The sequence below is a fragment of the Cyanistes caeruleus genome, chromosome 1, assembly GCF_971803275.1.
Source record: "Cyanistes caeruleus chromosome 1, bCyaCae1.hap1.1, whole genome shotgun sequence".
Taxonomy (NCBI): Eukaryota; Metazoa; Chordata; class Aves; order Passeriformes; family Paridae; genus Cyanistes; species Cyanistes caeruleus.
Window position 1 is genome coordinate 9,856,555 of NC_141701.1, and position 15,238 is coordinate 9,871,792.

Here is a 15,238-nt window from a genome sequence, read left to right on the forward strand (position 1 = left end):
TTTTTCTGGCAAGTTTTTCCCCCTTGTAAGGTACTGTACTTTTCAAACCACTGAGCCCAAGGAGCTCTTGGTCACTACTTTTTCAGTGACAACTATCATTTCACCCGTAGAGAAATTAATATCTCCCAGCCTTCCCCATCCCCCTCCTAAATGCAAAAGGAAACATCTTTCAAAGTGCAAAGTACAGATCAGTACCCCAGTGGTGTCATTTTTGTGTTGTTCACATTTTTGCCACAGCAACAGTGAAGAAAATAAGCAGTTTGGTGCATGAGCCCTTGCCAGGTCTCACAGCTTTGTCCTCCTGCCTACCAGCATCAAACTCTGCTCTCCCTCCTGGTGCATCCTCCTTCTCTCTGCCCACTGTGGGCTCATACCCTTCTTTCATATTATTTATATGCCACCAGTTTCTCATGCCCCTGTGTGTTGATTTTTGGGGCCCACTGGACCTCAAGGAGACAGCAAGATGTGTCATGGAGATGGTGACAATCCAAGATCTCAGCCCCCTCTTCAACCTCCTCTCCCCTGCCCCTACATTATCACTCTCTCCATCCAAACATTCAGTCTGGTTTTATCCATTAGTTTCCCCATTAACACCCAGTTTTGGTTGCACTTTCCTGAGCAAACTGGCAGAGCCAGTGGGTTTTGGGTGCTGTCTAACAACTACCACTGGATTTTCATAAGACACAACTTTTCTTAGACTCTCTGCTTGTCCCTCTGTGTGCATCCTCTGAGCCCACAGGCAACTCTCAGCCAAGCCTGGGCGTTGGCAGGACATCCCACATGGCAGGACATCCCAAAGCTACTGCATCATTAGCCTGTCAGACAGGAGACACTTAGCTGAGGAGAAGGCTGCAAAGCAAGCTCAGCCCTTGTTGGACACAAGAGAGATTTTATTAACACTCAAACCAGCATCAAGAAATAAATATCAATAAGCCTCAAGGCAGGAGCGGGATTTAGGTGCATCATTTCAGACCATGAAGTAATTACTTGCTTTCAAAAAGTCATTTGAAGTCAGAGTCACCAGAGCCCAGCCATTAAGAATGACTGCACCTGGGATTGCAGGACACAGCTTGTTTTTTCCCAGCCCAGTCTGGCACTGCTCCCTCCCGTGTCCCTCATCAGCTCTTTAGGACCGGGGTCCATCCCACAGGGCTCAGCCCTGCAGCCACTTCACAGCCTGTAGTTCTCAGTGATCTCCACCTGTACCTGAGGGACGAGGGACATCTTCATCTCTGAAATTATCCAGGCTTATCCAAAACACTGTTTTGTCCGGTGGGATGGAATTTGGTTTTCTTGTCTTCTGTGCAGAGGAAATCTGCTCTTCAAAACATTTCTAGGGAGGGTGACAAAGAAATACCTCTGTTCTGTTGGCATTTTGAGTTTATTCTCATTTAATGTTGCTGAGGGTCCCAGAGTCATGGCAGATAACAGCCCCCTAAATCTCTAACTTTTCTTTACCATTTGCACCATGTTTTCTGGAGTCACTGGGACAAGTGGAAGGAAGTGGGGAGGAGGGTTACAGAATGTCACTCCAGAGACCAGCACTTCCTGTTCTCTCACCTCCAGTGACTTCAGCACCCAGGCCTGGCCCTCTCTTCAAGACAGTTCTGCACAGTTTTACTTGGGCATTGCTAAAGTGGTAAAAGAGAGGATCTGGATCTGAACATCCAAATTGCACACACAGAATTATTGCAGACTGGTTTTGAAAAGTCAGTTGCTGTCTAGCCTGCTTGCCTTCACACCCTGCATGCTAAGCCTGAACAGCACTATGAACATTAGCCTGTCTCCAAATATTCTCAAATAATTGGTGAAAAAACATGAAAATAAAAAAATAAAAAGAAAAAAAAAAGCAAGGAAAGCACTGATCCAATCTGCTCTACCCTGTGTGGGTGACAGAGAAAACTCGGTATCCTCAGGGTTTTGACAAATACAGGACAAAACATGAAGATGTGTCCTGAGGAACATCTGTCAGTCTCAAAAATGTGTGCATGTCTCATCAGGGTGGTTTTCTCTCACCTCCTGACACTCTCAATAAGATCTCATGTTTCCATGGATACTTCTGCTCTGGTTTTCTGTGATATCCTTCTTTCTGTGCTTCTTGTTGTCTGCACAGCTGGTAAGGAGACATCCCAGTGGCCTTCTGGAGGTAGAATGTGGATCTGCAGGGTGGCTCACACACCACCTAGGGGAACGCATTTGTCTGAACCATCATCTGTACCTTTACACCAGTGGGGTCCCACCATCAGCCTTAGTAACTCAATGGTAACTCAAGTAACCCTTGTGATGCTCCTCAGAAGTAAAGAGCCCCAAAGACTGATCCAGATTGAGAATTATATGGTCTCTCTCAGCCTGCCTAGTTCCCAGCATCATTCTTGATGTTACTGTGGTATCATCTGCTGAAATACCACAGTATTTTGGACTCTTCAGGGAAACAACGGGAGGGAACTGGGTTTGTATTCACCTTTTCCTGAAGAGTTTTCTTGTGAAAATGGAAAGGAAGTGATTGTTTAAATAAGAAAGGATAAAAAATAAAATGAAATGAAAAAAACACATCACTGCATAATCTTGAAGGACAAATGAGCTGGAGTTTTTGTGACAACACTAGTCAAAGGACAGCCCTTAGAAATACAGAAACCCACGCAACAAAGAGAGATGAGGAATGAAATCAAACAAGAGGAAAAGGCAAAATGTTGTGATAAATGCACCAACTGTATTTAAGAAAAATTAGAGGCAATATTTTGCTTGTCTTTTTAAGTGACTTAATGACAGAAATATAGCAGAGGCAGACTTGCAATTGAAAACCTTTCATCTTGCCACAGAAATTATTATCACAGGCCTATCTCCTAACATCATCCTAAGTATCCTAATCTATCCTATCCTCCTAACACAGCTTCTACCAAATATAATCCTGAACTAGTCAGTTTGAAAATTCATCTTCCAAGCCAAATAGAGCCTCTATGGTAAGAGCTACGCAGCTGAAAGTGATTATATTTTACTTGGGCCATAGATTTGATTCACTTTTCAGAGAAAAACAAAATCTCTGTGACTTACGAGGAGAAACTACCAGTGACACTGAAGTCACTGAAAGCAAGTCTTTGCCATACCATAAATTCAGCTTTAAGACACCCATTGTCAAATTAAGACCACCACAACTTCATAATACAAAACACTTATGTGATAAAAAACTCAATCTACCTTCTCAGTTTTTTTCAAAACCTGTGGGCAAGTTGACTTCATCCTGGCAGGCTTCAGGCTGGAAAAAATTATCACTGGCTCCTACTGCTTAACTTGATGACAGACCTCTGTCATTCCCAAGTCAGGCTGAATCCCAGCATAAAAACCAGCCTGAACTCCATGGTAAGTACTCAGCTAATTCCTTAGAAAAATGGTTCTCAGCCTTGTTTTGCTGCCCTCGGTCCCAGTGGAAGTGAGCGCTGCTGGGCGATGCGTTAACGCGCAGTGCCCGCAGTGCAACCGCAGTCCCTGTGCTCTCCTGCCTCTCTCTCTTGTTTATAGAAGGTGACATTGCTCTTTATCCCAGTGAATGCTTTAGAAAGATAAAATGTACCAATGCCAAAATAACAGGAAATAGTTGTTACCACAACGTTAGCTCACTTTGCCTGGGGTCTATCTTGCAGCAATGTGCCAGGTTGCTACAGTTCCTCAGCAACTTGGATTTCCCACCTTGAAAATTCAAGTACGAAACCCAGGGTGGTATCAGCTGGCAGTGTGCCACCTCCCTGACACTTCCACATGGAGTGAAATCCCCTTTCCTGGCATCCAATTCACCATGCCCCAGCAGCTGGTGATGGGAGCAATGCAGCCAGCAGATCTCTCTTCCCAAACAAGACTTTTAACTGGTTTTGTCTGCAATTTTCCTCCTTTTTGCTTCCCTGTGGTAGCATAGCCTATTTTGAGAAACAAGATAATCTGAGACTCCATTGGCAATTACCCACCTCTCTGCTGAAGCCCATTACTTTATTTTCAACCAATTTCTCTGCCTACAGAGCCCAGCAAGGCCCACACCAATGGGTGAGGAAACAGGGATCCCTCACTGCCTTTAATAATATTTTTCTGTTCCAGCCCTCTATATTCAGGGTCTTAATGTTGGGACTGCTTGATTTTTGTCTTGTTTTGCCTTTTGGGGAGCAGGAGTGTTTCTGAGGTAAAGCCAAAGTCCACCTGTGGGGCCACCTTGTATTTCAGCCCCATCTGCAAACAGCGTTTCACAGGTAAATAGTCGTCCATTTAAAAATCATGATGACTGTTTAATAGATCTAGGAACAATCTTTGAAGGGCTGCCTGATACCCAAAGAGGACATCCTAGGGAGATGCATAGACATACATTTTTGTTAGCAAATGACACTGAAATGAGCTATTGAGCTCAATGAGTTTTTCACATGATTTAACAGGCTTTGTGAAAAATGCCTGCGTGTGCACAGCTTCTGTGTATCCACACACAGATAAAGAAACCAGCTACCCTCCATATTTACCTTGGATATTCCTTTCTTCCCCATCCTACAGAATTTTCTTTTCTTTATTCTTCAAAAATTGCTGGTAGGAAAAGTACTTTTCTGTTTTCATTTTGAGCTCTGTGTGTGCTGGAAAATTACAAAATATTTGACAATGGAAAAAGACTGTGGTTATCTCAATGCTGTCAATGAATAAACTGGTATGGAAGGAGGATTTTGGAGGAGTATGTCTTATTTGCAGTATATATGATTGCACAGTTATCCCATTTGTAATAAAACTTACAACCGATAAAATAAAACTTTCACTCAAATATTTTCAGGAACTCATAAAAATACAGTGAACCAAGATGAAGAGTAAAAATAGTGAAAATGCTTTATGGATCAAAATTCTTAAAAATATTTGGGTTTGATTGAGAGCCTTATTTTTAAATATTTGGAAATTTTTCATATAATCTTTACCTTATTTTCCCTTATTTTTCTTTTATGTATTAGTGTTTACTCAAAAATAATCCATTAATTCACATATTAGTGTATCCATAAATTCCAACAGTAAGCATCTCAGAAGTAGCTGTTACATGTAATGTTGCTTATTTAGATTTATGCTACTTATAGTAGAACCAACAAAGCAAAAAATTAATTCAGAGATTCAGGATCAGCAGAATACATTGCTGCCATCGTTAGCTAAAGAGTTCGCCCTTTTGTGTTTCTCAACACTATGAATTTCCCTCAAACAATTCAACACACCTGGACACAATTAGGAAGAAAAATACAAAACACCTCCAAAGTATTGCAATTAGGTTTGTTCTGGCAAGTCCTGAATCTGTATTCTGGTGGCAATTGGCTTCTGGTGCAAAACGTTGTGCCAAAAGCAATGTTTTCTTTTGCATAAAACATATGGAGGGCTCTTGCTGAATTCCACTGTGCAGCATGCCTCTGGTAACGCTGTTGTCCAGCCTGGGACAGGAACAGCCCAGAAAAAGTTACTGCTGGGGGCACTGAGATGTTATCAGGGCTACTGAAAGGAGACTGTGGCTTGCAAATTGGTGTGAAAGCTTTTATTGCAGTCAGAGGCTAACCAGCAGCAAAAGGCTTTTCCACAGGAGAAATCTCTGATCCAGGTGTGGTGGCCATGAGCACCCTCAAACCCAGTGGGTGTAGGCAGGGAGAGGATTTATTGGACATGTGAAACAAGGTAAGTACATCATTTGCAAAATTATCCAGCCTGAGCCTGTACCTGCAAAGAGCAAACTTGTGCATCATGCTGAGTGTACCTGTATCTCTATCCACCAACTGTTGTTTTGTGTGACAAATCTTTGGCCACAAACACAAAACAGATCCTCTGTGCAGAGTGCTTACAAAGAATTTGATGATATTATTTGAAAAATATTTGCATTGTTTCATTTTCTTGTTAAACTAAAACTTTTCTGAAAATGGTTTGCAGGCATCATCCATGCAGTCATATTACCGAGTTCAGCAAGATTAATTTTGTCAGTGAAACTCTTTAGAAACTGAAAGTTGTAAACTGAAAGTGAAAAAGTCAACCTCAGAGCACTCCTTTCATAAACTTTCCAAAAACTGAGGGTAGTAAATGACTGTGTCAATGCATCAACTGATCCTTGTAGGGGAAGCATTGTCCAGCCCCCTCTGTGTCCACTCACCCATCTTCCAGCTGGTGAGGCTGGGCTCAGGCCAGAGGTGAGGCATCACATAACAGTGGAACTAAATATTACAAGAGAAGCTTTGTTGTCCTTTCTCCTATGCCCACAAAAGCTCTGCTTTCTGGTGAATATAAAAGAAATGCACTGTTGGGAGAGAGTTTGATGCAGATCAGCAGGGTCCTAGAGCAGCAACCTGAAAGCCCTGGGAAGGGATTTGCAGAGGTATTTCTGCCTTGGACCTGGATGGATCTGGGAGTGAGGCTGTACCTGCTGAGGTCTAGCTGGAAATATCTGCAGCTCAGGGTGGCAGAAAGCCCTGAAGAAGAAACTGGAACTCTGTCTGGAGACGAAAATGGGTAATTAAAGCTGCAGATTAAAACATCTCTTTCATGTTTCAGCTGGACCAACCATGCCCAATGACAGGTTGTGAGCCAAGGACGGGGCTGCAAAGCATTTTAAGGGGTTTGGGGGCCTGCAGCGAGTTTAGGGCCAGCAACAGCATGGATGAGCTACATGTGGGTGTAGGATTGTGGCAGAAGCACCAGCAGAAAAGCCCTGCCAGCTTGGCTGGAGAGTGGGACAAGTTTGCTTTTCACCAAAGCACTTCCTACTGCCCTGGAGGTGAACTGAGCCAGGGGCTGGCAGCGGCTGAAGAGATGCTAAACCACAATATGTCATTCCTGTGTGCATGAAAGGCCAGCAACTGGCTTAACATAAGGAATAAACACAGTAAGAGGGACTTTATCAGTTTTTACAATTAATTTCAGTGACTCCTCTACACCCCTGTGTATGGCTTTTTTTGCACATGGAGTTTTGCAGTCTGTGCTAAGAGCATTGAGCGCTGCAGAATCTGGGGTCTGTATTATTTCTGAGCAAACCTGTTCCATTCAGACCCACAAAGCTGTTCCCCTAAGAGGCACGTGCTTGACCACCTTTGGGCACATGAGACATCTGGAGCAATTTCCAGGAGCTAAATACCCGTGCAAAGTGAACATAGACTGTTCCCAGTGTGCCCCCAATGTGTCCCCAGTCTCCCTCCTGGGAACAGCAGAACTACCTCACTTAGAACTACCTTAGAAAAGGTTGATTTTGAAAGACTCTCAACAAAAACTACTGTATTTTAAAAACAGAGACGTGTAGTGGAAGTATTTGGTAACCTGAGCTCCAGCATGGTCAGTGGCAGCTGCACTGTAAGGATGGAAGAAGACTGTAAACCTGTTTCATTCTGGAGTCCTGTGGGTCCTGCAACTCCTGCTCACAAGCCACAGAGAGCATGCAGTATACCCAAACTGTTCATTGGCAAATTTGTGTATTAAAATGACATTTTGCTTGTCATTGAGCACAAAGACACCAGAATATTAATGAATCTGCCCTCAGAGATTGCTAAAATGTGAATGTTTGGCTTTTGGTTTTGCTTGGGGTTTATATTTGTTTGGTTTTTTAATGCCTAAACTTTTCCTTTAACTCTTGGATTGGAAAAATAAGCTAGTAATGTTCACCTTAAAGAAAAAAAAAATTAAATTTTGCAGAGATAGAGCCTTTAAAGTTGTACTTGGCCTCAGTTCTGCTCCAGACCCAGTAATCTTCTCATTGATTGAGGCATTCTTAATGGGCCCTTTAAAAAATAAATAAATGAAAACTGGTAGTTCAATCAATGTGCAATCTTTAATTCAATATTCATCCCAATTGATTTTCACTTCCAAGTTTCATTTTAGTATGAAGTAGGGCATTGTGTTAAGGAAGTTGTGGGGGAGCTTGTAGGTTTTGGCAGCTGGGATGAGGGGAAACTGTGGTTTTTAGATTAGAGGAAGGTGTGGGAACCAGTTCTTTAGCGAGCTGTTGGAGCAGCAGGGGCTGTGCACGCTGTTTGTGCATGTTTGCTGTCAGCCCCCAAAGCTGCCATGGGGCAGAAGAGCAGGATGCAGTGGCTCCCACTCCAGTCCTCTCCTTGCCCTGCCACCAGCTCCCTCCACCTCAGTGACTGCACTGGGCCACCCCAAAACCCCTGAGCTGCTCCCCAGGTGTCTCCTGCCCCCCTAACCGAGGCACCATCAAATCCCCATGCCCGCTTTAGCTGCCTGGGGGAAAGAAACTCCCTTTCCCAGCTGGGGCATCTCCATTTACAAGGCTGCCAAGCTCCTGCAAACATATTTCCAGATATTTTCTGTGGCTGCACTATATATTCTGTGGTTCAGTCTCATGAGATATGCAGGGCTTTCCATGGCAACCACAGAGGTAGCTTTATTCTTAAAGAAACAGCAAGTAACAGAAAATGAGAATTTTACCCAGATAAATTCAACCCATTTAAGGACATCAAGGAAGCCCATCAAAACACATCCTGCTCCCAGGAATGCAGCTCTGTCCTCATGGGGAGCAGCAGGACTGTGGAAACAGTCACAGTCCTAGATGCACTATGGAACAGGGCAAAAAGAGCAGCAGGAGCAAAGCAAAAACCCATCCAGTTTGTGCCTCACCTGTCTGTGCCCCTCCTTGCCACAACCAGCTGAGCCTGTCCCAGCTCCCTCACCAACACTATGGGTCAGGTTTCCAAGTGCACTAATTTCCACTGAAAAAAAACCAAAAAGCAAAAAACAAAACAACAACAAAAACCAACACAAATTTTTTTTTTAAAAAAAACCAAAACCTAAAACCTAAAACCAAAAACACATTTTAAAAAATTTTAAAAAACCCAACAAGGTCGTTTGCCTGTGCTTCACTGTCTGCCCAAATACACATCCACGCTGGCATCTTGACCGTGATCCCAGCTGGTCTCCATCTTCTTTCTCCCTCCATAGTCAATAATCATTTCTCAGTATCTCCTTCAGTATCTCAATCTTTTTGTGCAGCTCTCTGACCTCCTCTCAGCCATACCAAGAGCTGTCAGTTAAGTGGTCAGTTATAATGGTCCATGCAGCACTTTGTGCTTTATTACCCCATATTTTTTTACTGGGAAATCCTTTGGGAAGGCATCTTTCCACTTCAGGACTAGTGATAAAAGGAGGAAACAGCCACTTCTGATTTATTCTGCTAGCTGTTATACGTGATAAAAATCATTACAGCTGTAATAAAAAATGTTGATAAATTAGAGGTAAATTCAGAAAACAATGATAGCACCACGGGATCTAAAGGGACTAGCTTAGAATGATTAGAATGTCTAAATATCCTCCTCAAATAAGGGTGTTAAAAAGGCTTCACTAATTCAACAAAGCTGTAATTGGTACACATAGAAGGAAAATACATATTCAGGATGGAGCCTTAAAAAAAACCAGATAAACTGCAGAGGATATTAAGAATCAAAACCCAAAGAGAAACCTTACACCTTGACAAGGTTCTCCATACCTGACCACATGGCACAAAAATCTGGAGTACCCAAACCAAGGGCTGCCACAGCTGCCCTCCTTTGGCCCAATCTCCATCATCCATGTCCCGTGAATTCTGAGCATCACCTAAAACAGCCTGGATTTTACCCTTGAGAATTAAACCTCAGACTCTCATCAAGATGAGAAGCCAACATTTACATACGGGGTCAAACAATTACCCTCCCTGCACATTTTCCCTTTAAAGCATGGGTGTGGTCATTTGGAGAAATTTCTCTTAAAAGAATGAAATCATTTTTGATAATCTGTTAGAAAATCAGTTTGATAGCAGTCAGAGAATGCAGGCACAGGATGCTGTGCCATGGTGCACCAAGTGCTACAACACAGTTTGGAAAACAAGTTACATGATTTGCTTGGAGTCACGTGGAAACAGGACTGGCAGCAGAGCTCTGACATCCAAGGTTCCAAATCTGAGATGTAACCACAAAACTCTCTTTCCTTCCTCCCACGGCCACGCTTGTGCAGCTTCACTGGGGGAGGGAAAAAAGCCGTCAGTGCTCACTAACTGGAAAATTAACTCAGTAGCAAAAGCAATCCTGCTTCCAAACTTTTAAATGACAAAGACCTAAGGGAGGGAAGGGGTAAATCTATAAACCCAGGTAATCTACAGTGTTCTGCTGACTCTAATCTTTATAAGTGAACTACTCTCCAGACAGAATATGTATTCATCGTCACAAAATCACCCAAGTAATAACCACAATAAATTGCTGCAGCTCCTCTGAAGTCCGCCCCAAGCTTCTGCAAACTGGGCAGGCTGAGGACAAACTTTGGAAAACTCTCTCTTCATTTGAATATTAAGAGGACTAATAAAACAAAGAGGACATGGTAAGTTCTGGAGGCTTTTTTTTAGTTGCCAAGAGACAATTTGGATGTCAGCATGGTTTTTAATAGCTCTCTTCACTCCAGTCCTTTAGTTGTGCTTACAGAACCAGTTGCAAAGAGCATCTCCTGCTGCTTTGCAGATTAATTACCCAGTGTTTGGGTGAAGTGCTGTGTCAGTGCTAAGCGTTATTGCTTCCAGCACCACCACTCTGCAGTGAATGCAAGTGGCCACTTTGGGAGGGCCACAGTGGCTTCTGCAAGACCTCCACATTCCTCAAAGCCATGTCCCACCCTCTGCTTCAGCAAGGGGGATTTCTTCATAGAGCTAGAGATACTGGTGTGCTCCAGCAAGCATGAACATAGGCAGCAAACACTGCATGGTGATACAGCATTTCATGCACACTGACAGACAGGATACAAGCCCTCAAAGGATGAATCCTGCCTGATTCAGTGGTAACATCCATCAAATCCTGCCTCACTACTCTTGTTGCCCAGCTTAGCTGCCTACAGTGCTTTTGTTCCTCCACCTTCAATCTCCTGTGCAATTGGACCCTATAAAATGATTCCCATGGAATTTATATAGCCACAGTGTCTAGAGACTGTGAAATGTTACAGTAATAGCTGTCTTATGATTGTAGAAGAATGAACAGATTCTGCCACGGTGGTGGCTCCCTGCAGAGTGTGAAAGAACTCTTCTTTCCATAGAAATCAGGACTTTAGGGCCAGAAGTACCTGCTTCTTGGCTAATGAGACCCACAAAACAGCATTTGGTGCTTTTTCCCACAGTCCTTGGGACAATGCTGTCCTGTCTCCAGAAGTCTGCATGTGTACTTTTACAGAGGAGAGTCAGAAGAAGTCTCCTCCTTGCCTGTTTTACTCAAAAGCCAGGCACCATCTCGTCCTACACTCAAGAGAAGTGATCTGTGGTTAGCTGGCATGCTCCCCTTATTGCAGCTGACTCAAACTCCTTTTTGCACTTATATCCTCTCAAGATTCTGGGATGCTGCAGCCACTCCTCCCTTGTCAGGGCATTATTTGAAAGAACAGCCTTGGCAGTATTGCCTCCTGTGTAAGTTATGTACCAGCTGGGGCACATTCATCACCTTTTCCAGGAAAAGGAGGAGGAAAGTACAGAGCGTATCAGAATCAGGCTTTGTTTTCTCACCACCCTTTCAGCAGAAATCTGGGAGAAAAAAGGAAGCAGTTTTGAGAACTGTGGTTCTTCTTTATGTTACCATTGGAATTTCCTGTAAGATGGTGTGTGCATTTTCCAAGGAATTTAGTTATTCACTCAACAATTACGCTGAGTCTGTCCCATGGGGAAGAGAGATGGGAACACTCATAGAAAATATATCCACACACAGGAACCTTGTATTAATGCAAGGTTATAGCTCATTGCTCAAATACATATGGAAAAAAATCATATCACTTTTATACAATTCACTGAATTATTATATTCCTAAAAGGAGCACTATAGATGAGATGGAGACAAACTTCTTAGAGGTGCATTACAGAGGGACCTAACTTTGAAGCTGATCCTGCTTTGAGAGACCTACAGAGGTCTCTGACAATCCCAGTTACTCTTTGCTTCTATGATTAAAAATGAAATGTATGCTCTGTAGAATGTTTATTAGGAGATAACAAGATTTCTAAAGATGCCTGATTTTTTCAGGACTAAGCTTGAAGTCATCAAATCAGCCTGAAATTCTCCCTGAAATTGTCTCCATTTAGCTGAAATTTTCCCTGGCTTTCTTCAGAAGTCAAAATAAATAAGCCATCTCTACATAAGAGATAAACTCATTAGAAATGCCCTGCTGTGTTAGATCCATCATCCATCTCTTCCACCAGTGACAGTCAGAGATGCTATTTTGAGAGAATACACGAGCCCGGATACTATTTGTGTTAATTCCCCACTCACTCCCACAGCACCAACACTCAGAACAGAGATGTTCAGGTTCCCTCTGGGTGCTGCTCATGGCCTGTTTCACAGTCTCCTCTAGCAGCAGTGTCAGAAGTGTGGGACACCCCACAAAAGCAATCCTTTATTTTTATGCTTTTAAAAGATCCTCTGCTGGTTTCAGTGAATGCCAGGAAGTTCTGGTGCTGTGGGGTATGGTCAGCAACTGCTCTGCAGGCACAACCCAGCCTCCTCGAGGCTCAGTCCCCATCATATCCCCCCCTTCAGCTTTGTCTTCAGCCAGAAGAGACTCAGCTTTTCTAGTTCCTTCTCATACAGAAGCTTCTCCAATCCCTTAGTTGTGCTGCCACTTTCCTTGCCATTTGCCCTAACCCTCATGCCCTTGAGGTACAGAAACTCAGATCATCCACCAGACTCAAGGCATGGAATAACCAAAAATGTAACAGGAAAATGACTCTTTGTCATGACTGCAACATCCTTCCTGATGAGCTCCAGCATTTTATTGACATGCTTTTTTTCCACTTAACATGCTCAGTGAAAAATTTCAGAGTTCTCAGTTACAGCTCCAGGATCTCTTGCCTGAGTTCTAACATCATCTTTTTTAACCTGTTACAAAAACTCCATACAGATATGTGAGAGCAAGAAAGCTTTGTGAGTAGGTGGTATAAAATTGGGAGAACTATCTTAGGTCTGCAATTTAAAAAAGCTTAGCTGCATCTCCTTAACTCTGTCCAATGTCCATAAGAAAGATGGCCTGGTCTTTTACTATAGTAATGCACATTACCTCTCAGGAAATACATTTGTTCAAGTACTGGAGCTTGTTTTGTGTTTGTTTGCAGAACTGAATATCATTCTATATACATTTTCCATAAAAAATTTTTCAGGTTTTGATTTCTTACACTCTTTAGAAACAAGTATGTATTTATGCACTTCCTGTAAAGGTGCCTGAAGTATTAAAATTAGTGTGGATTTTTACAGCAACATGTATGTGCTTATCTGGACAAGAGAGATACTCCTGCCATACTTTTCCCCCTTGTATGTTCAGCACATAAACATGATGGATCTATTTCTCCTACACAGTTTACATAGTGTAAATAAATGTTTGTCAAGAATTAAACCTGAAGAAGATATACACCTGAGATGCAGAAATCCACTCTAGGGCTGAAACAAAGAAGGATATTCTTCGGCATTCAAAATTTTACTTTCTGAAAAATTCATAGAATTCAGAGAATCATAGAAGGTTTTGTTGGAAGGACCTTAGAGATCACTTAACTCCAAATCCCTCCCATAGGCAGGGACATATTCCACTCAACCAGGCTGTTCAGAGACCTATCCAACCTGGCCTTGAACACTTCCAGGATGGGGCATCCACAACTTCTCTGGGAAACCTCTTCCAGTGCCTCAACACCATCATTTTAAGGAATTTCTTCCTAACATCTGATCTAAAGCTACTCTCCTGCAGTTTGAAGCCATTACCTGTCGTCCTGAAAACTCAGCTTTTTGAGCTTGTTGACATAGTTTCTAAAGACTTTCCCAGGACAGTGATTGTGACAGTGCACATAGATACACATAGATATGTGTACATTTTTTCTAATACACATCTTGTGACGGATATCTCTCACGGCCAGTGTGGTTGGGAAAGTATTATCCTGGCTATCCATCCCTGGCTGTGGTCAGAAACCTATAAATTCTGAGAGAAGAAATAAAGTTTCTCTTTTCTTCATCACACCTTGAGCTGTGTCTGTGTGACTCATTTCGTGTCCAACAGTGACAATTACCAATTATCCTACCACTATAAAAGGTTCTCATCATCTTTCCTGTAGCCGGTCTTCCCTTCCATTCCCTTCCCTTGGAATGCAACTCTGAGGCCTTCTCTTTTCCAATCCAAAGAATGCCAATTCTCCCAGCCTTTCCTCACAGGAGAGGTGCTCTATCCCTCTAATCATCCTGGTGGCATCCTCTGGGCTCTCTCCAAGAGATCAAAGTCCTTCCTGTGCTGAGAGCCCCAGTGCTGGATGCAGGAGTTCAGGTGGGATCCTGTCAGAGCAGAGGAGCTGGATCCCCTCCCTCCCCTGCTGCCCACAGGGCTTTGGATGCTGCCCAGGACATGTTTGGCTTTCTAGGCTGTGAGTGCACTTTGCCAGGTCATGTCCAGCACTTCCTCCACCAACAGACCCAAGTCCTTCTTGAGAGGGCTGCTCTTATGTCCATATCCCAGACTGTTAATGCTGGGGACACAGCACCTTGCACTTGGTCCTGTTAAACCTCATGAGATTCCCATGGGCTCACCAATAGATGAACGATAACCACAGCCTCCAAAACCTGTATCAGGAATGTACTGTGACTTTAAGAGTAGTACATTTGTAAGAAAAAATGTAGGCAAACAACCAGATGATTAACAATTATGACAATAAATATAGTGGGAAAAAACCCAGTAGGAACAACTTTACTGAGGAGTATCTGCAGCTAAACTAAGTAGGTTTATGTCATCATTCAGATCCAGCAGCTTGCTGCCTGCTCACTGTTTATTTTCAGTGTTTGTCAGCTGTTGAGTTCTGGGCTATGGATTGTGCATTCTGAATTTTTTAGTGGCTTTTATTTTGTCATGGCCTACAATTATGAAACATTTGGTCTGAAGAGCTCTTAAGAGCTTTTCACACTGCTGCCTCTTTTATTGCCATAAAATGGGAACATACACAACCTAAGGCTAAATGCTGCTCTGTACTGGACAATGAATTAGTTACTACAGAGAAAGCTATATATGCAACTCATTTCAAAATCTTCCTCCAGGCTCTGAACTCAAATTAAAATCTTTTTATACTGACTTCTCAGCTTGTAAATAAAACTGAAGGTAGGTAAAGAGAAGGGTCATCCATCCTGGAATTCAAGCATATCTCAATGGAGTTCTGGTGCAGCAAACCTGATCTTTGGGCTGCCACACCATGATGAAAACACAGGAAACAATATGCAAATAGAAAGCTCCATGAACTT

The 15,238-nt window shown here is 42.8% G+C and overlaps 2 long non-coding RNA genes across 2 annotated transcripts in view; both read right to left on the bottom strand.

Annotated features, from left to right (window-relative positions):
• The window catches only part of LOC147655294 (uncharacterized), a 59,607-nt gene that overhangs the window by 15,756 nt on the left and 28,613 nt on the right, over positions 1-15,238 (bottom strand). The window lies entirely within an intron of this gene.
• Positions 2,694-4,601, bottom strand: LOC147655295 (uncharacterized). The gene is made up of 2 exons (XR_015278647.1): positions 4,494-4,601; positions 2,694-3,908 (listed from the first exon to the last, which is right to left on the bottom strand). It is a non-coding gene; the product is annotated as an uncharacterized LOC147655295 (long non-coding RNA).